This window comes from Macaca nemestrina, chromosome 8 (assembly GCF_043159975.1).
Source record: "Macaca nemestrina isolate mMacNem1 chromosome 8, mMacNem.hap1, whole genome shotgun sequence".
In the NCBI taxonomy this organism is placed as follows: Eukaryota; Metazoa; Chordata; class Mammalia; order Primates; family Cercopithecidae; genus Macaca; species Macaca nemestrina.
In genome coordinates, this window is record NC_092132.1 from 23,494,571 (window position 1) to 23,519,958 (window position 25,388).

Consider the following 25,388-nt stretch of genomic DNA (forward strand, 5'->3'; position numbering starts at 1 on the left):
TCTAATTTTTTCCGTATCTTTTGATCACAAGATAGTGAGCCTCTAATCTCACCTGGAAACTCAGCTGGTGTTCCTGACAACAATGCATCTAAATTCCCTGTAACTATGATCTCTACTACTATTCTTTAGCTAACAACGAAAGTATAAGACATCATGCTTTACATAATAAGTGGTCATCTCTGATTTATGTACACCCATCTGATGGCAGAGATTCATTGTTTTATGTTTTTTTAAAAGAATGTGGCTATGTAATTACAGCACATTATTGCTTAATCAAATTAAAAGCAATAGAGAAAAAATTACGATTATGTCAAGGAAACATACCTAGGGTTTGGAAAGGGAATTTGAAAATTATCTAGTCAATCTACTGTTTGAGTGAGCTACACCACATTCTGGCCAAATGCTGAACCAGCCTCTGTTTGAATCTCATGATCAGAGGTGATTGTATTCTGGGCAGTTTGCAGCAGATTTATATGCTCTGGTTATTACAAAGTGCTACCTACGACTGAGTGAAAATTGTCTCCCTGAGATTTTTATTGAGAGAACCTAGTTTTCCTCCTTGTCATTCATAAACTATTCTATTGTCAACAACTTAACTGCAAAATCAGAACATCATTCTAGAAAATTGGCCTCACGCTGATGCTGGTCAGCTGGGTAAATTATAGGTCTCTGTATGGTCAGCACTCAGGAGTTATAGTGGCCTGTCACCACTAGCAGTGTGATTTCTGCAGGAGCCACCTCATTATATGGGAAAATGCCCTCAAAGGGTAAGTCTGTTTCTTGTCCTGGCAGACCTGTCACATCTGATGTTAGAGGAAACAGCAGCAAAGAATTGTGGCTGAAAGAATTGTAAATTTTGCCTGTGGAGAGTCACTGAGGGCAATTCTCCTGAAAGGGATTATTTGTCAACTGTGGTAAGACTCTTTGTTATTAGAATTTAATTGATATTTGCTACTGGAGACGAAAGCTGAAAACAGGATACAAGGCAAGCAATTAAATCTCTTTTATAAAGTGTAGTTAATGAGTTGTCAAATTTGGTAGAGATTATTCCCCACCCCGTCTTTTTTTTTTTTTTTTTTTTTTTAATTGTAAAGATATGGAGGGCTGTCTACTATCCTGGGGAAATGTCAAACAATTGCAAGAAAGGAAAATTAAATCAAATAACTTTTGTGCAATAACAAGAACAAAAAAAATGGGAGTCAGGGACCTAGGAGTCTAGTTCAAATTGTTTAATAGTTAACCGTACAATTCTCCTTTGGGGATTTTATTCTTTCATCTGTCAAATGTGGTGTCTACTAGCCTATTTCTAGGACCCTTCTGAGTAAACTATTCTGTTTACATTGTATACACTTATAGCATACATACAGAATAGCACAGCAGATATGAATCAAACATATCTAAATCACAGAATTCTAGCATCCCCAGTAATCAGCTATGCAGTCTGGGTTGAGTTCATTAACTTCTGTAAGTATTGACGTCCTCCTTTGTAGAAAGGGAGAGCATATGCATATCTCACAGGGTTTCATACTTGCACATGATTTGCTAAAAGCCCTGGAAGATGGAAAGAGATCACCAAATGTTGGCTATTTTTATTACTATTCTGTTCCATGATCTAGATTTTTTTTAAACTACAGCCATGTATCCTAACCACCAGAGGGCACTGCATAGATAACAGCTAGATTTCTTTCTCTTTTAAGCTAGGTACACCTATTTGCCGCTTTAAGTGATGACTTACTGCCTAAAAGTTTCAGCTCAGGGTGTTTGGTCTCTGTTTCCATCTTAGGCCAGTCTCAGTGATTGTTGGTGCTGTGCTACCTTATTCAGTCTGGCTTTTCTACTGCCCATTGCATTTTTAAGGACTCCCAGGTGACAGGGTGCTCATTTAGAAGGAAAAATAATGAGCAAAAATGTATTGAGTGTCTACCATGTGTTAGTCATTGTGTTAATCATTGCAAACATAAATATCCATTTTACAGATGAGAAAAATAAAACTCATGCACATTAAGCTCTTTGCTTAAAGTCACAAGATCAGTAAGTGGTGAAAGTATAATTCAAAGCCATGGCTGCTTGACTCCAAAAGCTCTGCTCTTTCAATTTCGTCAAAGCTATGTTGTGATTAAACAACAGGATATTGATTATGGAACAAGAAGAAATGTCCATTATCTCCTCTACTATTTAATATTGTGTCAGATAAATTAACTAAAATGTTAAAGTCCTAAAAAGCAAATAGAGGCAAAAGAAAAGATAAAACAATTTCTATCTACAGATTATAAAATTATAACTCTGGAAAACCTAAATAAATTAATATTAAAAACTAGTAAAATAAGATAATTTATCAAATAGAGGGTATAAAATTAGCATAGAGAATTGACTTTCAGATATACAAACATAATCTAATGGAAACAATAATGGAAGAGCGAACCTAGTTTATAATAAATTGCAACACAAAATAAAGTATAATAGCAACATAAAGTAAAATAAAGAAACTGTGCATAAACTTAAAAAGAAATGTAAAAAACCTCTATTAGACACATACATGCTTAAAAGATGAAAAGCATGCTAAATAAAGAAAAAATATTCTATATTCTTCAGTAGAAGTCAATAAAAATGTCAATTCTCCCTACATTAATTGTTCTATGTAATTTGATCTTGATGATAATATTCTCCCCTACCTTCCTGGAATAAGAGAACTTGATCATAACATTCATTTGAAAGAATTAAAGAAAAAAGAAAAAGTGAGACTAGCTAGAAAAGCTGTAAAAATGAGAAGTAATGAGAAGTGGCGCTGATTCTTACGGTTCATGAAACATATCATAAAGCCTTTTGACTCAAACAGTGTGATACTGGTGCACAAGTAGACTGATGGAATGGAATGAAAAATCCAGGAAGGAAAAAAAATACATGTGGAAATTTAGTACATGATAAAGAACGTATCTCAAATCACTGGGGAAAAATAAGGACTTTTAATAACTGGGCAGACAACTGATTAGCCATTAGTGCACATATAAATTTGGATTTTTTAATACCTTATAAAGGGAACGAATTCCGAATGGTTTGGTATTTAAGTGTAAAACTAAGGCCATACAGACACTCGAAGAAAACATGGATGCTTTTCTTTGTAATCTGGAAGATAAAACATGATGTTGATGTGACCAAGCTCCAAATGCCCTAGAGAGACACTTATTTTTTCTTTTTAAAAAAAATTTTTTTTTCGGCCGGGCGCAGTGGCTCATGCCTGTAATTCCAGCACTTTGGGAGGCCGAGGCGGGCGGATCACCTGAGGTCGGGAGTTAGAGACCAGCCTGACCAACATGGAGAAACCCCATCTCTACTAAAAATACAAAATTAGCCGGGCGTGGTGGCGGGTGCCTGTAATCCCAGCTACTCGGGAGGCTGAGGCAGGAGAATCGCTTGAACCTGGGAGGCGGAAGTTGCAGTGAGCCGAGATCGCACCATTGCACTCCAGCCTGGGCAACAAGAGCGAAACTCCATCTCACCAAAAAAAAAAAAAAAAAAAAAAAAAAAAAAGTCTTTTTCTGTAATTGACCCATAGTAATTGTACATATTTTACGAAGTACGTAGAGATGTTTCATAGATACAACGTATAGTGATCATATCAGGGTAATTTGCATTGCCATCCAGGAATTTTTTAAGTATTTGCCATCCAGCAAATGTCAAACTGAGAACAAATGTCTGCAATTTATATCATAAACAGGTATTTCACTGATATATGAGGAGCGTCTAAATATTGAGAAGAGAAACTAACAATCTGATAGAAAGTGAGCAAAAGATATGAATAAGACATGCAAATAATTCACAAAAATTATTTTCAGAAATATTTTTAAAAGTCAATTTTATTCATAAGAGAAATTCAATTATAACTACACTGAGATACCATTTCTCTTTCATCAGATAAAACATTCAAAAGTTTGAAGACATAATATTTGTCAAGGCAGTAGGGTATGGACACTCATACATTGCTGATGGTATTGAAAAATGACACAACTCAATGATGAAAACTTGGCGATATCTGCCAAAATTACATTTTGATGCAGAATTTCCACTTCTCAGAACATATCCCAAAGATGCTTTGGCAAACCTATGAAAGGATGCATGCCCAAGGATACATGTTGCGGCACTATTAGTAAAAGTAAAAACATGGAAATCACCCAACAGTACATCAGCAATCAGCCTGAGTTGGATTGAATATACTATGATACTTCCACACAATGTTACAACATACAGCTACATAAAGGAATGAGGCCTATATCTTCATTGTTTTTTCACAAGAATATGTCATTAAGAGAAAAAACAAAAAGCATAGAGAAGTGTGTATGTTAATTTTTATGTAAGGGAAACATACAAATACGTATTTATATCTATATAAATATATGCATATTTGTTTGCAATTTTAAAAATAAACATTGTAAAATAAACCAAAAGATTAAAAAAAAGGTTACCTATAGGAGAAGTTAGAGAAGAGGGGGAAGGAACAGAAAAGAAGGCAGACTTTCTACAGCTTTGACTGTTAAACCATGGGAATATTTACCTAGTTAAACCAAAGTTATATCAGAAAATAAAATAAAAAACTGAAAGAAAAAAAATGCTTTGTCAAATTGCTCGTATCATCAAATAAAAAGTAATCATAGTGGTTTAAAAAGACAGCGTATTGACTGTACATCTCCACAAAAGTATATCTAAAAGAAAAAAAAATACAACAAAGGAGTCATACTTTGCACTCAGCAATCTCATTGTTAGTTACAATATCGCTAATATTATCTTGAAACACACACACACACAATAAATAAGTTCATGAATCAGCCACCATTAAGAATCAGATTTTCGGTGAAAAAAAAGAGATACAAATATAACACTAGGGCCTTAAAAATCATTTAATCTTGGGAACTGGAAATTGTATGCCTTTTTTTTTTTTTTTTTTTTTTTTTTTTTTTTTTTTTGAGACGGAGTCTTGCTCTGTCGCCTAGGCTGGAGTGCTGTGGCGCAATCTCCACTCACTGCAAGCTTTGCCTCCCAGGTTCACGCCGTACTCCTGCCTCAGCCTCCCAAGTAGCTGGGACTACAGGTGCCCACCACCACGCCCGGCCTATTTCTCCTTTTTCTAAAAAGAAATGCATTGCTTCTGGGTTGTTTCAGTGGACAGAGACAGAAAAATATAGTTTTTTGTTCTTTGTTTTTTTCCAGTAAACTAAATTGTTCAGAACCAATGGTAACATTTGGGAGATGCTGAAATATGTAAGTTTGAAAACTTGTTGGATTTTATTGAGTGCCAATAGCAATATAAAAGAGGGATGAGATACCCCTTTTAAATGCACTGACACATGAAATAATGCCTCAGGGACTGGCTAATCAAACAGGAAACCACCTCCAGGCACATCCTTCCAGGGTAGGGTGATGGAGGTCGGCTTGGGCAAGTGCTGTAAGACCATGTGAATCACTACCTCTGGCATATTTGCCGAATAAACAGGTTGTCTCTCCAACTGGTCATTGGGAAGAATTTTGGAGCTAAGATATGCTATACTTGGGTATTTGCGTATTTGAATGAACCATTGTTTAGGTCAATCAAAATATGTCCATTAACTGGTCATCTAATATTTCTCTTTTTTTATTGTAAGTTCTAGGAAGTGCTAAAATGAGGAAGATTGATCTTACTTACACAAAAGGTATACCATATATCTTCAAGGTGGTAAGCCATTAGTGTCTCTAACTATGGCCCGGTAGAATGAGTGTTAGGAGATGTTGCTTCTGAATTGTGATGTTGTATAATCTTGAACAAATGAATGGAACAAACATTGAGTGCCCACTATATGTGAAGCACTATTCACAGTGATGGAGATTAACTGGAGAACAAGATAAATAAGGTCTCTGCCCTTATGGAGTTTATATTCAAGTACAAGGAGAGAGAAAATAAACACGAAACACATATAATTAACAATATTTTATTAAATTGTATTTAAAAAGAGCTGATGAAAGAAAATGTCTGGAGTTGTGGCGGAGGGATGTTAATTAGATTGGTTGGCCAGGAAAGACCTAATTAAGGAGTAAATGACAAGCAGCCAACCAAGGACGAATCTGGGAGCAGAAATCATTTTAAGAAAGGGAAATAATCTTCCCCAAGTCAAGAATCAGACGTTTTGTATCAAGGAACAAAAAGAATTGTGTGGCTAAAACGTGGTGAGCAAGAGTATGAATAGCAGTAGATGAAATCAGGGAGGGAGGTAGGAAACAGATCCTGTAGGGTCCAGGAGTTTGAATTTAAGGAAAAGCTGTTGCCAGGTTTTAAACATAAAGTTGGCTGGACAATTTTTTAAAGATTATTCTAGGGCTGCTGGGTGGAGAATGCTTGCAGGAAGACAAGAGTGGCTATTGCAGCAGGTAAATTGAGAGCTAATAATAGTTTGTGCTAAAGAGAGATGGAGATAAGTGGATGCAGCTTAACAGAATGGGATCAGTGTTGGTGTAGCTATAGAAAACAAAGAAGGATTCCACTATGATTCCTAGACTATTGCTTTGAGCAACTGGGTGGATGACAGCAGATAAGTCCACAGCTCTCTTGTGTACGTTAGTTTTATTTTTTTGGGAAAAGTAAGTTTGGTTACATAACTAAAATGCATAACTCCAGATCTAGCATTTTTGATGTCTACAAAATAGTACCAACTACAATTTCAAGGGGAAGTGATAGTCAATGAGAGATAACTATAAAAACTTTATTTAAATTCACAGAAATATATGCATATTTAAGTGTCATAGTATTTTTAGGGCATTTGGATATTTGAAAAACTCTGTATGTTTGGTATTGTGAGGGCCAACTGCTCTTTTGCTGGGTGTTTAAAGCCTACTAAAACTTTTCCTGTCTTAGAACTTTGTTCTTTGTTTGTTTGTTCCCTTGGCTGAACATGACATCTAGTTCTTTGCATGACTGACAGCTGTTTGAATGAATGAATGAATGAATGAATGAATGAATGAATGAATAAGAATGCCCAAATATATAGCTTCCTACAGTTTATATAACGTATGATGATAAGTCAAATAAGGGCATCGATCTGAGAGGTATGAGAGTTTGGGGTTTTTTTTTTCCCATTTGTCTTCCTTTATGTTATGGTTCTTTTCAGTTTTAAGTGGACTCAAATATGTTATGGAACCTTCATTAAAATATAATCAATTTGGCCAGGTGCGGTGGCTCACACCTGTTATCCTAGCACTTTGGGAGACTGAGGCAGGTGGATCACCTGAGGTCAGGAGTTCAAGACCAGCCTGGCCAACATGGTGAAACCTTGTCTCTACTAAAGTACAAAAATTAGCCAGGCATGATGGCAGGTGCCTGTAATCCCAGCTACTGGGGAGGGTGAGACAGGAGAATCGCCTGAACCCGGGAGACATTGGTTGCAATGAGCCAAGATTGCACCACTGCATTCCAACCTGGGTAGCTGAGCAAGACTCCGTCTCAAAAAAAAAAAAATTATATATATATATAAAATCAATTGGAATGAAAGGAATGGTGGGTAAAATATGCTCCAAAGAGGAAGCGAATGACAGAGAACAGACATTTCCAAAGCATTTGATACTTGGTGAGGACTAAGCTCTGATTTTTTTTATCTTGCCCAAATTCCTATCTAAGGGGTCTGAGGAGTCATGCCCTACAAACCATAAATTCTCATCAGATGGGTTTTATTTAACCCTGTATATTGTAACTTACTTTCCAATCTGACTTTGGCATAACCAGGAAGAAAATCAGAATAATTTACCCCAAAACATTTTTCTCTGCCATATCTTGAAATGGGCCTGCAAAGCCATCCTTTCTGGGGGAAAATCTGCATCTGTAAACAATCTCTATTAGCATAGCTAGATGTTTTTCTTCCAGGCCCTCCCTATCCTGAAGAGATTAACTAAAAGTCTAGCACCTTTTAAAGATCTGAATAGGAAACATTTGTCATCTCTTGTCTCCAAGGGCACCCACTATAAGACTTCAAAAGAACCTTGGTCTCCAAAATCTTTTATCTTAACCTGAGCATTTCCTTTCTATCATCCCAGATCTTTAGACAAACTCAACCAATTGCCAACCAGAAAATGTTTAAATTTACCTACAACCTGGAAGCCCCTGCCCCCCTATTTCTTAAATGTATTTGATTGATACCTCATGCTTCTCTAAAATATATAAAACCAAGCTGTATCCCGACCACCTTGGCACTCATATCTGGCTCAGAATAAGTCTCTAAAAATATGTTACAGATTTGACTCTTTTTGTCAACATTGGTCATAACTTGAGAAGCTTCTCGAGGTTTTGTCTGTGAAGAAAAGGAGCTGTCATCAGTCTTAGAAGAAAAAAGACTGTCTGCGCTCCTTGACAGTCATAACCTCTTGAGGAAATCCCCATGAAATGAAGAATACTATAAACGACAACTGGAATTTCCCATCTCCTTTGGTATTATTTACATATCTGAGAAATATTTGGAACTCAGTAGCTGAGGTTTCCTGAGTTTCAAGATATGAACACACTTTGCTTGTTATTTCCTAGAAATTTATATTTCTCTGAGACAGAGCGTACTTTCTTCATTTCCGGGCCCTGGGTTGGTGGTTGCCTGATGATTTCAGGGCATCATTAAAAACACATGAAGTAGCACTGGCGATTTTCTTATCTATGTTGCAAGAATTTCACTTGCTTTTTTAAGGAGGAAGGAGTTCTCTAAGTGAAGGCCTAGATCCATACCCAAAGTAAAATCTTGGAAATAACCCAAGGTGTATATAAACATCCTTTGCAGATAAAAATGTCTAGTGCAAGTGACAAAACTTTTCTTGGCAGGCCTGTTTCATGTTCATCCTGTAGTACAATTGCTTGTAAATTAGTGTGATCCTATTCAATTAATCTTTCTCAGTACAGATGATGAAGCCATGCACCATATTGTAACGATACATAACATATCATAGAGGTCCCTTTTTTGGGATCCACAACAATAAAGAATTTTAAAAGTCTGTCAATGGCTTTATTTCTCTGGAATACATAGCCATTCTTATTTTTAATTTTTTCCAACAGATCTGAGAGCTTTGACATAAAAATGAGGTTTCCAAAAATACAGACTTGTCTTCAAATCATAAAAGATCTATGTCTTACTCTAGGACTAGACATATGGTAGCAGGATTGATGAGGAATCATGTGCCTGCTTTCATATTTTTCATTTCTTACCTCTTTTCACTATTTCTTTATGTCACCACAGACTATGCCTATAATGCAGATACTGACTTGAGCCCTTTAAGAAACAAAGATTTTATGCCAAATGTTGTCCAGTTAATGGACAATTACTCATATTTTTACAGCAACATAGGACTAAAATCAGAACCTTACTGAGAATCAGTAGAAAACTCTCCCATTTTTTAATCTATCAATTCTTTTAGTTGCCATGATTTCCTCTCCTTCTATTTCATACTTTCCTTCCTTGTCTGGAAACATACTATATTAGTTTCCAACTACTGCTGTTTTAAACAATCCACTGATTTGTGCTTAAAACAATACAAATTTATTTCACAGCTCTATAGATCATAAATCCAGATTTGCTCTATGGTTTCTCTCTTCTAGGTTTCACAAGACTAAAATCAAGGTGTCAGTCTGCCCAACCCTTATTAGTGAGATCCTAATCAATTAATCCTTCTCAGTACAGAGGAGATCTCGGAAGAATCTGCTTCCAAGCTTATTCAGGCTTCAGGCAGACTCCAGTTCCTTGCACTTGTAGGGTTAAACTCATCATTTCCATGTGTGCTGTTAGCCAGAGAGCCTCTTATCTCCTAGAGGTTTCTCCTCAGTCCTTGTAGGTGGGCATCTCACAGTCAGCAACAGTGCCTCTAATTATTCTCACACTTAAAATCTCTCCAGCTTCCTCTTCTGTTACATCTCTTTTGCCTTTGTCTTCTGCTGCCTTTCTGACTCAGATAAATTTCTCTGCTCTTAAAGTTCATATGATTAGATTGGGCCACTTGGATAAGCCAGGATAACCTCCCTCTGTTAAGTTTCATAACCTTAATTACATCTGCAAATTCCCCTTTGCCATGTAATGTAAGATACTGACAGTTTCTAGAGACTGCGGCATAGACATCTTTTTGTGTGTGTTTGGTGGATAGACGTTATTCTATCTACCATACCTGTTAAGTTTGGGGTTCTATTCTATGCATCTAATTCCTTTTTTAAATCGTGGATTAAGGAGGCAAAATTCAAATCTGGATGCTAAGAATCCAGAGAACAGCTAGTATTTAGATCATGGTTTTCCTCTAAACAAACAGACAAAAGCCAGAAATTGAGTGGAGGAAAATTAGGCAGATACTCAGGGTTATGGTTTAGGCCAATGTGGTTGTCAAATTAGGGTGATCCATAGGCTCATGTTCACTGATGCTTGGAGTTTGCATCTGAATAGCAAAAATAAGGGGTAACAGGAATGCACTTGATTTTGTTTCTAGGGCTCACAACTTCCAATAGTGACATTAATGTAGACAATATAATTGTTTTAGCCATAATTGATACCTAAGCTTGAAGATAGCTGAATTAAAGATGGGTGGTGGACATCTGAGACTCTAAGTCTGAGAACATGTGCCCAGCTGAATCATTTAAGGATAGATACATTCTATCTTTCCCACAGTTCTCCTAACCTTAACTCTGAACTCATCAACTTGCTGATTAATACTAAACTTGTTTGGACTGGTAGTCTGAAACTTTTTTTTTTTTTTTTTTTTTTTTTGAGATGTAGTTTCACTCTTATTGCTCAGGCTGGAGTGCAATGGCGCGATCTCAGCTCACCTCAACCTCTGCCTCTCCGGTTCAAGCGATTCTCCTGCCTCAGCCTTCCGAGTAGCTGGGATTACAGGCACACGCCACCACACTGAGCTAATTTTATTTGTATTTTTAGTAGAGATGGGGTTTAATCCATGTTGGTCAGGCTGGTCTCGAACTCCCGACCTCAGATGATCCATCTGCCTTGGTCTCCCAAAGTGCCGGTATTACAGGCATGAGTTACCACACCCGGCCAGTGAAACTTATCGTCTTAGCTATTTCCCATTCCTCTGGAGGCATACTTTTCCCTAGTGTTATTCTCTTCTTCATTTTTCTCTGAAGAATTTAAAATCTAGTAATCTGGGATCTACTGTATATCTGACTCTATCCTCACCTTAATCTTAGGAACCTTGGACAATCCCTGAAACTGTGGGTACTAGAGAAATAACAAATAACTGGACATTATATCTTTCCCAAAGGGAAATGATCATAATTCTTTGATCACCAGAGGCTGATACTTAAACCCAAAGTAGCAGCCTCCTTCTTTCATCAGCCTTCTTGGAGATGTGATTATCAAAACTGTCCTAGATCTTTTCATTAGTGGAATGGATATCCCAGAACATGTCTCTGTGTCCTCTGTGTGGTGACAACAATTATTGCTTTCCTATGCATTGACCGTGTCTCTTATTTATGATAATAGCATCTTGATTTTCCTTGGGAAAAAAATGTAGTCCCTACTCTTAGTCTATAGGATTAGGATAAAGCCTACTGTTTTCTGAACTCAATGTGTGAGCATTTGACTTAGATTTGGCTAATTAGTGCCAATAAATTTTAATTCTCTATTTTTAAAACTATAGAGAATAAAGAAGTTCTCCATCATTTGAAAGCATATGAGCCGGGACATTAGCATAACGGAAAAGGGAATTTAGGAGCTATTCAGTAAGGTATGCAAACAAAAGTGAAATTCAAAAGCCCCCTCAACCATCTGAACGGACTTTTTCCTAGGCCAGGGCACTTTTAAAATGTAAACTGAGAAACTAGTTCAGGCCACGTCAGGAAGTGGGAGTTGAATATGCTTCATGATACCTCTTTAGTGTTAACATCAACACAGGCCTTTAAGTCTGATAAGGAGCATTTACAATCTATTCTCTCTGAAACCTGCTACCTGGAGGCCTCATCTGCATAATTAAACTTTGGCCTCCAGAACCTCTTATCGCAATCCAGACATTTCCTTTCTATTGATCCCAGGCCTTCAGATAAACTCAACCAATTGTCAACCAGAAAATGTGAATTTTAAACCTACCTGTAACCTGAAAGTTACCCCTGCCTTCTTGCTTTGAATGGTCCTGCCTTTCTGAACCAAACCAATGTATTTCTTAAGTGTATTTTATTGAAGTTTCATGTCTTCCTAACATGTATGAAACCAAGCTGCCGTGCCCCGACCACCTTGGGCACATGTTCTCAGGACCTCCTGAGGGCTGTGTCACAGGCCATGATCACTCATATTTGGCTCAGAATAAATCTCTTCAGATATTTTACAGTTTGACTCTTTTCATCTACATAGCAGAAGACAGACAGAGTCTGAGTTCTCGCAACGGAATTTGAGCCCCTGCATCTGAGATGGGATAATTCCCTTGATCCTCTTGCAGGACTTGCAACAGGGGTGGCTCATTTACTTGGCTCAATCCTCTTGGGGGAGGGGGCGCACACAGGTGAGTGGGCGCAGGAGCTGGGGCAAGTGCCTTTAGGAACTAAGTGTCTGCAGGAACTAACCCATACTGCCCCCGGCAGTGTCTAGGCATTGCCCACGACCTCTGGAGCCCCAGTGATTGTGTGTTACAAACAATACTCTTTTAACATTTTCCTTTTGTAGATGGCTAGGTGTTAAAACCAGCTCAGGGGAGGATCCGGGTGATAGCCTTTTACACCCTGCTCTCTTGGTACACAGGTTCTTGTCCAGCATCCAGGAAGAATCAGGTCACACGGACTTAAAGAATGGTGAATGCAGAGATTTTACTGGGCAGTGGAAAGGCTCTCAGTGAAATGGGGAGCAGGAAAGGGGATGGAGTGGGAAGATAATCTTCCCCTAGCGTTTGACTGTCCCTGGCCAAACTCCTCTCCAATCATCCCCGGCCAAACTCTTCTCCAATGCTAGTCTCCAGTGTCCAGCTGCCTCTTCCCCTCTTGACGTTCAGACGCTTTTCTCCTCTCCTTCTCTGGCACACGGCTCTGCTGCTCTGCCAGTGGAGCTTGGGGTTTCTATGGGCACAGAGTAAGGAGCATGGTGGGCCAAAAGGCAACATTTGGATGGGAAAACAGGGATTTAAAGTTCTCATTTAGGGCCATGGGCCCAGGCTTGAGGGTGGAAACCTTGCCACCTTCTCTTCTCTTCTCTTCTCTCATCTCTTCTTGTTAGGAATAATGCTCAAAATCCGAAGGAAACTGAACACTTGAACAAAGGCTTCTTAGCAAAGCGATTTTACTTCTGCACAGAGGAGTTCCTCCTTGGCCAGTGGCCATGAGAGCACACCTGAACAAAGGGGCACGAAAGCCTTTATTCCTGACGCAAGTCCTGCCCCTGTACCCTTTCCCCATTGGCCGGAGTCAGGCCATATAATCTAAACTAATCCTGGTTGGCTAAACATTTGATTTTTTAGATAAGGTGGGCACATAAAAGCAAGTGGAGAGGAAAGGGGAAGGGGTATCTGTAATGAACTAGAAAGTTAGTCCTCTTTCCAAATAAGGAAAGGAATGTGAGCTAGTACTGACAATGCCTGGTACTGAGGCATGCCTGGGCATCTAACAAAGGCAAAAAGGAAAAAAAGGAGAAAAAAGGAAAAGCGGGGGGTGGGGGGTACTATGAATTAAAGAATAAAAGATTGATTGGGTTATTTGAAGAGAAACTTTATCATATCCCACTTTCCCTCTTGTCCCCTCCCCTCCCCTTCTTTCTCTTCTCTTCTTAGATGGAGCCTCACTCATGGGCCCAGGCTTGAGGGTGGAACTCTTGCCAGCAACTCCCCACCCCTCCCCTCCCCTCTCCTCTTTCGTCCTTTCTTTTTTGAGATGGAGTCTCGCTCTGTCACCCAGGCTGGAGGGCTATGGCATGATCTCAGCTCACTGCAACCCCTGCCTCCCAGGTTCAGGTGATTCTCCTATCTCAGCCTCCTGAGTAGCTGGGACTACAGGCACGCTCCACCATGCCCAACTAATTTTTGTATTTTCAGTAGAGACAGGGTTTCACCATGTTGGTCAGGCTGGTCTCGAATTCCTAACCTCAGGTGATCTACCCATCTCAGCCTCCCAAAGTGCTGAGATTACAGGCATGAGCTACTGAAAGGACACAAAGATAGATGTGTACCCGCCCCCCACCCGCTACACCCTTGTTCTGCTCTCTAATCTTTGCACGTACCAGAGGTTTTGTAAGTTCTGTAAGTACATGTTTCTCTTTCTGAGGCCAGGTCACAAGGAATGTTTAAGTAAGATAGCCAGGTCACAAGGTGTGTTTAAGCAAGATAGCCATAAACTGGTCGTGCAACCTGATGCAATATAATTAACTGCCTTTGTGTAAAACTGCTCTTCTGCCTCAAGGGTTGTACTGAAATATCAGAAATGGCGGGAACCAATCATAGTTTGCCAAATCGCTTTGTTCAAACTCCAGCCAATCATACCTCTAATTTGTATAATGATTCTATGCCTACTTTCCTTAGACTATATAACATTGTTCGGAGCTCAGTAGGGGAGCTCTCCTGCCCGTCTCGTTTCACGAGCAAGTGAGAGCTCCAGGTTCGAACCTGTAATAAAGATCCTTGCTGCTTAGCTTTGACTCTGGACTCTGGTGGTCTTCTTCGGGGAATAAACGGTCTGGGCATAACAAATGGGGGCTCGTCCGGGATTTCCCCCAAGCCCACCAGACCCCCAAGTCAACGGATCTTAATCTGTAGGTAAGCCGGCTTTGTCACTGTCTCTGTCTTTGTCTCTGTCTGTCTCCCTGAAATTTCGCGAAATCCGTAATCTGTAATCTGTATTGGTCTGTTCTGTAAGTGGCACGGTCTTGGCGGACGCGCTAGAAGACAGCCACTCGGGACTGGTGGGAGACGTTCCCCAGTGCCCATCTGGGGGCCTCCATCCTTGGTTGCCCCGTCTGACTCAGGTCGGAAGTCCGACACGCGCTCGCGAATGCTCATCGTTATTACTGTCTGTCCGTTATTGTTAAGTGTTAAGTGTAAGCCCAAAACGAAACATAAAACCTTTTCTTCCCCCTCCAGGACCGGACCTGTCGGATACTCCCCTCTGCTTCACACTCATTTTCGTCCCCCCTTCTCTTTGTAGGAGCAGTCCAAAGATGGGCAACAACCAGAGCACGCCGCTCTCACTCCTTGTTACCAATTTTAAGGATGTGAAGGCTCGGGGGCGTAACTTAAGCGTAGAACTAAAGAAGGGAAAGCTAGTTACTTTCTGCCGTTCGGAGTGGCCCTCTTTCGGCGTAGGGTGGCCCTCTGAAGGAACTTTCTGTCTCTCTATTATTACTAAGGTAAAAACTAAGATTTTCCTGCCAGGGCAGTCAGGACATCCTGATCAAATTCCTTATATTCTAGTGTGGCAGGATCTTGTGGAAAACCCACCACCCTGGATAACTCCATTCATCCTTGAGCCCTGCAAAGTCCTAGTAACGCGACCTACAAGACAAAAGACTCCCTCTGCTCCCTCGGCCCCTGTGCTGCCGGACAGCCAGGACCCCCTAACGTTAGAACCCACATTTCCCCCACCATATCAGCACCTTATCCCGCAGGACCCAGTCCCCCAGGGTGGTGCTTCCGTAGAGGGAAACCGAGAAGCGGAAGCAGCCGAGAGTGAAAGTAACCTGGGGGGGCCGGCCGGCCGAACACGAGGCCGCGTACAGCGGGACCAAGCTTCCCGACTCCCTGACTCCACTGTAGCCCTGCCTCTCAGAGAAATAGGATCGCTCGATGATACCGGGCTCTCCCGTCTCATGTATTGGCCTTTTTCCACCAGTGATTTATACAATTGGAAGTCCCAAAATGCTCGGTTCTCAGATAATCCCAAAGATCTAACCTCGTTGTTAGACAGTGTCATGTTTACTCACCAGCCGACCTGGGATGACTGTCAACAGCTCCTCCGAATCCTGTTCACAACGGAGGAGCGGGAAAGAATCCAAGTTGAGGCCAGAAAACTGGTTCCAGGAGATGACGGCCAGCCAACTGCAAATCCTGACCTCATTAATGCGGCTTTCCCTTTGACCCGGCCCAGATGGGACTACAACACGGCAGAAGGTAGGGGACGACTGCTCATTTATCGCCAGACTCTAATGGCGGGTCTCCGGGCTGCAGCTCGCAAGCCCACCAATTTGGCTAAAGTATATTCTGTGTTACAAGGTAAGACAGAAAGCCCCGCTGTGTATTTAGAGAGATTAATGGAAGCCTTCAGGCAGTTTACCCCTATGGACCCGGAAGCACCGGAAAATCAGGCAGCGGTAGTAATGTCCTTTGTAAACCAGGCAACACCAGATATTAAAAGAAAACTCCAGAAATTAGAAGGTTTAGAGGGAAAGCAGATTCAGGACCTCCTTCAGATGGCCCAGCGAGTTTATAATAATAGGGATACTCCAGAAGAAAAACAGTACAAGGCAACCAAAGAAATGACCAAAGTCTTAGTAGCAGCTTTCCCCCAGGCAGGAAATGGCCAAAACAGAAAGCAGAAAAAGCAAGGCCCTAGGCAAGGATTAGAAAAAGATCAGTGTGCTTATTGCAAGGAACGTGGCCACTGGATTAAAGACTGCCCAAAGAAACGGAGACCAGCTAACCCTACCTCCGTACTTGTTACCCAGGACTCTGACTAGGGAGGACGGGGTTCGGACCCCCTCCCCGAACCCAGGGTAACTTTGCAAGTGGAGGGGTCCCCAGTTCGCTTCTTGGTCGATACTGGGGCGGAACGCTCAGTCCTAACCAAACCAATTGGAAAAATGTCTAAGAAAACATCCTGGGTGCACGGGGCCACAGGCATCAAAAAATACCCCTGGACAACCCAGAGGACTGTAGACTTAGGAACGGGAAAAGTCTCCCATTCCTTCCTAGTCATCCCAGAGAGCCCCTGCCCTCTACTAGGGAGGGACTTGCTGACAAAGATGGGGGCCCAAATCCACTTTGAGCCAGAAGGGCCCAAGATAACTGATTCCCAAAACAGGCCAATATCTATCCTGACTGTCACCTTAGAAGATGAGTACCGACTCCATCAAGAGCAAAAGCCCCCCGATCAGGGAATTGACTCTTGGCTCCAGCGTTTCCCTGAAGCGTGGGCAGAAACTGGGGGCTTGGGGCTAGCTAAACATCGACCTGCCATATTTGTGGAAGTTAAGCCAGGGACGGACCCCGTTCGGGTTCGGCAATATCCTATGCCCCTGGAGGCAAGAGAAGGAATTACGCCCCATATCCGCCGACTCCTAGACCAGGGAGTCCTACGGGCTTGCCACTCATCCTGGAATACTCCACTGTTACCTGTTCGTAAACCCAACAGTACGGACTACAGGCCAGTACAGGATTTAAGAGAAGTTAATAAAAGGGTCATGGACATACATCCCACTGTGCCCAATCCATACACCCTTCTGAGTGCCTTACATCCCAAAAAACAGTGGTATACCGTTCTTGATCTAAAAGACGCTTTCTTCAGCCTTCCTCTGGCTCCCAAAAGTCAAGAACTCTTTGCATTTCAATGGACGGATCCTGAGAGGGGCATCAACGGTCAGCTAACATGGACCAGACTGCCACAAGGGTTCAAGAACTCGCCAACTCTGTTCGATGAAGCCCTTCATGAAGATCTGGGTGAGTACCGGCGGCAACACCCTGAAATAACTCTTTTGCAATATGTTGATGATCTCTTAATAGCGGCCAGGTCCCCGGAAACTTGTGTTCGAGGGACTGAGGACCTCCTGAAGACTCTGGGGGAGCTAGGCTACCGAGCCTCAGCAACAAAGGCTCAGATCTGCAAGTCGGAGGTAACTTATCTGGGGTACCTATTAAAAGGGGGGCAACGCTGGCTAACCAAAGCCCGAAAGGAAACAGTCCTACGCATCCCTAGACCCCAGTCAACACGGCAAGTGAGAGAATTCCTGGGGTCGGCAGGGTTCTGTAGGTTATGGATACCCGGATTTGCTGAGTTAGCCAAGCCCCTATACCAGGCAACAAAGGAACGGCAGCCCTTCAATTGGACGGAAGAGGCTGAGCTGGCCTTTCAGCAAATCAAAACTGCCTTGTTATCAGCCCCCGCGCTGGGGCTCCCTGATGTCTCCAAACCCTTCCACTTATACGTGGATGAAAGTAAGGGTGTTGCAAAAGCCGTGTTAACACAGTACCTAGGCCCCTGGCAGAGGCCAGTTGCCTATTTGTCAAAAAAATTAGATTCAGTGGCTGCTGGCTGGCCACCCTGCCTCCGGATAATCGCGGCGACCGCCCTAATGGTCCGAGACGCTGATAAACTTATCATGGGGCAAGAGTTGCGCGTTATAACCCCGCATGCCATTGAAGGCGTCCTCCGGCAGCCGCCGGACCGATGGATGAGTAACGCCCGGCTCACCCACTATCAAGGACTGCTGTTAAACCCCCTCAGAATAACTTTTCTGCCCCCAACCTCTTTAAACCCTGCTTCACTGCTGCCAAATCCAGACTTGGACGCCCCGTCCCATGAGTGCACTGAGATACTGGCTCAGGTGCATGGGGTGCGGGAGGACCTGCAAGATCGTCCGCTCCCCGACACAGAACTCACCTGGTTCACTGATGGCAGCAGCTATGTCCACCAAGGCCAGAGGTATGCAGGAGCGGCTGTAACGTCAGAGACTGAGGTAATCTGGGCGGAACCCTTGCCTCCAGGGACATCGGCCCAAAGAGCCGAACTGATAGCCCTTACACAGGCCCTCACCCTAGGGGCAGAGAAAAAACTAACAGTATACACGGATAGCCGCTATGCTTTCGCTACTGCGCACATACATGGGGCCATCTACAGAGAAAGGGGACTATTAACAGCCGAAGGCAAAGAAATAAAAAACAAGCAAGAGATCCTAGCTCTATTAACTGCTTTGTGGAAACCAAAGAAATTGGCTATTGTACATTGCCCTGGGCATCAGAAACCAACTACGCCAATTGCTCGAGGCAACTTCTTAGCCGACCAAACCGCAAGGAGCATAGCAAAAGCTCCCAGTCAGCTCCTCGCGCTCCAGCTCCCCGATCCTGGCCCGCGAAATTTGCCATGTTTTCCCGACTATACCGAACAGGATCGCGAATGGATGAACACGCTTCCCCTAAAACAGGTTAAAAATGGGTGGTGGACTGATATAAATGACCAAACCATCCTACCAGAAAAATTAGGACGGCAGGTGTTGGAACACATCCACCGGACAACCCACCTGGGTGCCCGGCGAATGATGGACTTAATCAGGCACGCCAAGTTTAGAATCAGGCGCATAGCTGAACTGGCCAGCGATGTCACAACAAATTGCAAAGCCTGCCAACTAAACAACGCTTGCCCCCAAACCCAGACCGCCACAGGAATTAGGTGTAGAGGAACTAGGCCTGGTATCTATTGGGAAATAGACTTTACTGAGATAAAGCCTGGAAAATATGGGTATCAGTACTTACTTGTCTTTGTAGATACTTTTTCAGGATGGACAGAAGCGTTCCCAACTAAGAGAGAAACTGCTCAGGTTGTAGCAAAGAAAATTTTGGAAGAAATCCTCCCCAGGTATGGCTTTCCCGTCCAAATAGGGTCAGACAATGGACCAGCCTTTGTTGCTAAGGTAAGTCAGGATTTGGCTTCCATTCTGGGGGCAAATTGGAAATTACATTGTGCTTATAGGCCCCAAAGCTCAGGACAGGTAGAAAGGATGAATCGGACTCTGAAGGAGACCTTAACTAAATTGACCATGGAGACTGGCGCTAATTGGGTAGTACTTCTCCCCTACGCTCTGTTCCGGGCCCGAAATACCCCTTACAGACTAGGCCTCACACCATATGAAATCATGTATGGCAGACCCCCACCCCTGGTCCCCAGTCTAAAAGATGACTTACTCAAACCTGAAACTGAAAATGTCTCTGAGCTCCTGTTCTCCTTACAAGCCTTACAGAAAATTCACCAGGAAATTTGGCCCAGACTACGAGAACTGTACGAGGCAGGACCTCCGCCGACGCCTCATCCGTTCCAGCCGGGAGACTGGGTCCTAGTCAAGCGCCACCGGCAAGAAACTCTTCAACCCAGGTGGAAAGGACCACTGCAAGTACTCCTGACTACTCCCACCGCTCTCAAAGTAGAAGGCATCGCTTCGTGGATCCACTACACACACGTCAAACCAGTGGACCCAACATCCGACCTTCTCGAGCCGTCTGGAGCACCGGTTACATGGACTGTAGACAAAGCTAAGAACAATCCCTTAAAGCTAACCCTGCGCCGTCATCCCCATAGCCGTAACCATGTCTAGCTTACCTATGCTTTTATGCCTTATGCATCTGACTCTCCTCACTGCTGCGCCGTCTAATCCCTATGTCTGGAGGTTCTGGCTCTATGAAAACAAAACTCACCCCGGGGAAACCCCCCAAGCGGGTAAACTGCTAGCTAGCGCAGACTGCCCCCCCTCAGGGTGTAATACTATAGTTTACCTCAATTTCACTAGGTTCCAGATTGCCCAACCAGCAACACCCATGATCTGTTTTGAATATGATCAAACTGAATATAATTGTAAAAATTATTGGTGGCACCAGAGTGCAGGTTGCCCATATAGCTACTGTAAGACGCACTCTGTCCGATACTGGAGAGAACGACAAGGGTGGTATTTTTACAAAACTGAGTCTCCCGTCACTTACACTTGGATAATTAGAGACCCATGGGACTCTCGGTGGACAACCCCACAACATGGGGGAGTATATTACTCATCAACTAGTACCTGGCCCAGTAGCCATTTATATCTGTGGAGAAGTCTAGTCCAGATTCAACCCTTAATCCACACACAAATCCACAGGCAAGAAACCAAGTTATCACAAGACTTGCAGCCCTTCTCCTGGCTAACTCTATTACGGGAAGGGCTAGCATTCGCCAACCTCACTGGTTTAGGCGACCTGTCCTCTTGCTTTATGTGTGCAACCCTAGGAAGACCACCATTAACGGCTGTTCCTCTATCCTCCCCTCCCACAAACTATACAGGTTTTAACTCATCGATAGTCACGATACCCGATGTAGCCCTGTACCGTGACCCATACCAAGAGAAATACCCCTATTGTTATTCGGCATTTAGCAACAGCCTCTGCAACCAATCGGCTACATACCCTAATAGTCCCATATATGCTCCCCCTGGTGTGTTCTTCTGGTGTAATATGACTCTGTTAAAAACTCTGTCCAAAAGCATCTCTGACGGACAGTTGTGTATCCCTGTTACCCTAGTTCCCCGACTGACACTGCTAACCCCGGCAGAGTTCATAGGCTGGGCAGGGACCGCCCCAACTAAAACTGCGCGACATAGACGAGCAGTTTTTCTACCACTAATTGCCGGAATATCCTTAACCACCTCTGTCGTCGCAGCGGGGTTAGCAGGAGGGGCCCTACAACACTCCATGATAGAAAACGACAAGCTGTTACAACAATTCTCTGTTGCTATGGAAGACTCCGCCTATTCCCTAGCCTCCCTTCAGCGGCAGCTCACCTCCCTAGCACAGGTCACCCTTCAAAACCGCAGAGCCTTAGACTTACTCACGGCTGAGAAAGGAGGTACCTGTATGTTCCTCAAAGAAGAATGCTGTTTCTATATAAATGAGTCAGGGTTAGTTGAGGAAAGAGTCCAACGCCTACACGAACTAAGCTTAGAAATGAAAAAGCAACAATTCACTACAGCCGCTAACAATTGGTGGAGCTCTTCAATGTTTTCCCTTCTGGCACCCCTTTTAGGCCCCCTAATGTCTTTACTACTTCTATTCACTATAGGCCCCTGTGTGGTAAATAAAATTTTACAATTTGTCAGAGAAAGGTTTGATACCATCCAACTAATGGTCCTCCGTAGCCATCACCAGCCTCTCCTGCACCCAGAAAGTGAGGCTATATTATAAGACTCTGGAAATCCAAGATTGGACATCCAGTTACTTATGAGAAGGGAGAAATGAAAGGACACAAAGATAGATGTGTACCCGCCCCCCACCCGCTACACCCTTGTTCTGCTCTCTAATCTTTGCACGTACCAGAGGTTTTGTAAGTTCTGTAAGTACATGTTTCTCTTTCTGAGGCCAGGTCACAAGGAATGTTTAAGTAAGATAGCCAGGTCACAAGGTGTGTTTAAGCAAGATAGCCATAAACTGGTCGTGCAACCTGATGCAATATAATTAACTGCCTTTGTGTAAAACTGCTCTTCTGCCTCAAGGGTTGTACTGAAATATCAGAAATGGCGGGAACCAATCATAGTTTGCCAAATCGCTTTGTTCAAACTCCAGCCAATCATACCTCTAATTTGTATAATGATTCTATGCCTACTTTCCTTAGACTATATAACATTGTTCGGAGCTCAGTAGGGGAGCTCTCCTGCCCGTCTCGTTTCACGAGCAAGTGAGAGCTCCAGGTTCGAACCTGTAATAAAGATCCTTGCTGCTTAGCTTTGACTCTGGACTCTGGTGGTCTTCTTCGGGGAATAAACGGTCTGGGCATAACACTACCATGCCCGGCCCCCTACTTTTTTCTACCTAGTATTTCCCTGCCTCCTGTCCATATCCTATCCAACCAACATACTTTTATATTTTTCAGCTTTGTAAACCAAATAATTTTCTTTCATTCTTAAATCAGTTTGAATTGGGTTTCTGTCACTTTCAGCTATAGCATCCTGAAGGGATCTCATTATATCATGTCCTATCCAAAATGTAGTTAGATTATTGTAACCTACATCTGAGTGCTCACCCCTGCTGCCTGATTAGAAGCATTCTGGGCAGGGCGCGGTGGCTCAAGCCTGTAATCCCAGCACTTTGGGAGGCTGAGACGGGCGGATCATGAGGTCAGGAGATCGAGACCATCCTGGCTAATACGGTGAAACCCCGTCTCTACTAAAAAATACAAAAAACTAGCCGGGCGAGGCGGCGGGTGCCTGTAGTCCCAGCTACTCGGGAGGCTGAGGCAGGAGAATGGCGTAGACCCGGGAGGCAGAGGTTGCAGTGAGCTGAGATCTGGCCACTGCACTCCAGCCTGGACGACAGAGCGAGACTCCGTCTCAAAAAAAAAAAAAAAAGAAGTTTCTTTGTAATCTCCTCCATCCTTAAGAAGGTTCTTTGTAATTCTCCCCACCCTTGAGAATGTACTTTGTGAGGTCTACCCCCTGCCTGCAAAACATTGCTCCTAACTCCACTGCCTATCCCAAAACCTATAAGAACTAATGATAATGCCACCACCCTTTGCTGACTCCTTTTTCGGACTCAGCCCGCCTGCACCCAGGGGAAATAAACAGCCTTGTTGCTCACACAAAGCCTGCTTGGTGGTCTCTTGCCACGGACACGCGTGACAATGAGACAACAAAATCAACTCTAAGAAAAAGAAAATGAAACAAAGATTTGTGAAGTTTAACATATCACCCATAATCTCAGGAAATTGTATAACTCCATTCAGCTACTGAATAAAAAATGGAGATTAGAAAATACCTGGGCAATTTAAATCAAAATTTCCTCAGTTCTGAGGGCAGAATTTGTCATAGAAGTACTGCTTGAGGAATTCATACTTTGGCTCACATACTGAATGCATTGTCTAATAAGGTTCAAATCTCTTTTGTACTTTGTAGATAACAGATTTGCTAAACAGAACTGAAAAATTTTCTTCAGAAAAGAAGTATCGACCTACAATACAATCTCTCTCATAAAAGTGTTGATGAGAGCCTGCATTCCTATTACCTTTTTGGACAGTCTACAGATCCCAAGTGTTATTGTAACTCAGCCATTAATAACAGCCCCCTACTCACCCAAGAATCTTAGCGGATGAACTTCCAAAACACAACCATTTATTATTGGAATTTTGAATACTGAAGAAAAGGAGCTCTATTCCCATCATTAACTCATTAATTAAGCCCCAAATTTCTAAAGTCAGCATGTTTTTAATCACCTCATTGTATGCCTTTCATTCTGAGGCACAAAACAGTGCCCAGTACTCACATTTTTGCCAGTAGCCTGTTCTTTATTGGTGATTTTAGTTTTGTATGGGAAAAAGATGTATTCAGGGATACTGACCACAGGGCTTTAAAAAAGTACCCTCATGAAGTTTTATCGAATTGACGAATTGCTATTGTGATTTATTTTCATTATATTCCACATATTTTTATTTATCAGACTGAAGAAGGAAGGAGACTCACCCTCTGGAAGTATTGTACTACTTAAGACCACCTCAGACCCCCTTCAAAATGCATCGAAGTCCAGCCAATCAGAGCCCTCCATCATCATTTCCGTGTGAGGAATGGCTAGTTAAAAGCACCCCAGTCTTCTGTCTTACATACAGAGTTCTCTTGTCTGCCAATATGAATGGTTGCTATCATTACATCAGCCTCCAGTGACTTCAATACATGAATGGCTAGCTTACGGTCCAAGAGTGGATGGGCTTTTCTGTCTTTTTTCAGAGGCATCTGCCAACCAACGGGAACAGGCAGACAAAGCTATCTTTAAGTATTCTGCCCCATGCAATGAATAGGCAATGCCTAAAGAACAGCTCAAGATGAGGCTGTGAGAACATGAAGGATACCCATAGGCGTCTCGAAACCTCCTTCCAGCAAGAGAGTTCTTCTCACATATAGCAATGAAAGTAAACTGAACTGAAAGCAGAGCTGTGTCTACTTGACACAGGAAGCCTCCTTGAAAGGGAGGCTTAATAAAATGGCATGGTGAAAACAATTCAAGAAGCTATAGGGATACAAGGGTGCCTGTTTTTTGTGAATGGCCCTGTTTACTCAAAATGTGGAGAGAATTCCCTAATATCCAGGAGGGAATTAACTTGGGAGACATAATATAAGAGCTCTACTTTTGCCTCAGGCACTCTTGTTTCTTTTATTTCATTTTAAACATTATTCCACTATCAAAAATAATATCAGCTTATGGCAAATAACTAGACAAATAAAAGCATTAAGAAACAGAAACTTATCTATAATCCTAGTGAACACAGGGAATACCTGTTATCATTTTTGGCACATTTCTTTCCAGTTTTGTTCCCATTCTTTTGTGTTTATGCATATGACATCAGGCTAAAAATACGAAAATATCCTTATTTTATACCTACTTTTTTATCCTGCTTTGTTGAACTTTATATTGTTAGCCTCTTGTTCCATGTTGTGGCAAGACTTTTATAGGTATCATTTTAATAGTAAACAGTAATATTCATAATTTATAGAATTGTATAGATCTTCTGTAATTTTCTTAATTGTATCCTCAATAAGGAGTATTTTTGTCTATAAACATTATAGACAGGCGTGGTGGCTCACGCCTGTAATCCCAGCACTTTGGAAGGCTGAGGCAGGCAGATCACAAGGTCAGGAGATTGAGACCATCCTGGCCAACATGGTGAAACCCTATCTCTACTAAAAATACAAAAATTAGCTGGGCCTGGTGGTGGGCGC

At 42.4% G+C, this 25,388-nt stretch overlaps 1 long non-coding RNA gene across 2 annotated transcripts; it reads left to right on the forward strand.

Annotated features, from left to right (window-relative positions):
• LOC105468512 (uncharacterized) lies at positions 1–25,091 on the forward strand. 2 transcript variants are annotated; one of them, XR_011606460.1, is made up of 4 exons: positions 1–99; positions 5,634–5,681; positions 12,336–12,483; positions 23,574–25,091. It is a non-coding gene; the product is annotated as an uncharacterized lncRNA (long non-coding RNA). The 2 variants fall into 2 exon arrangements; XR_011606461.1 differs by having other exon boundaries at positions 24,115–25,091.
• The last annotated feature ends 297 nt before the right edge of the window (positions 25,092–25,388 follow it).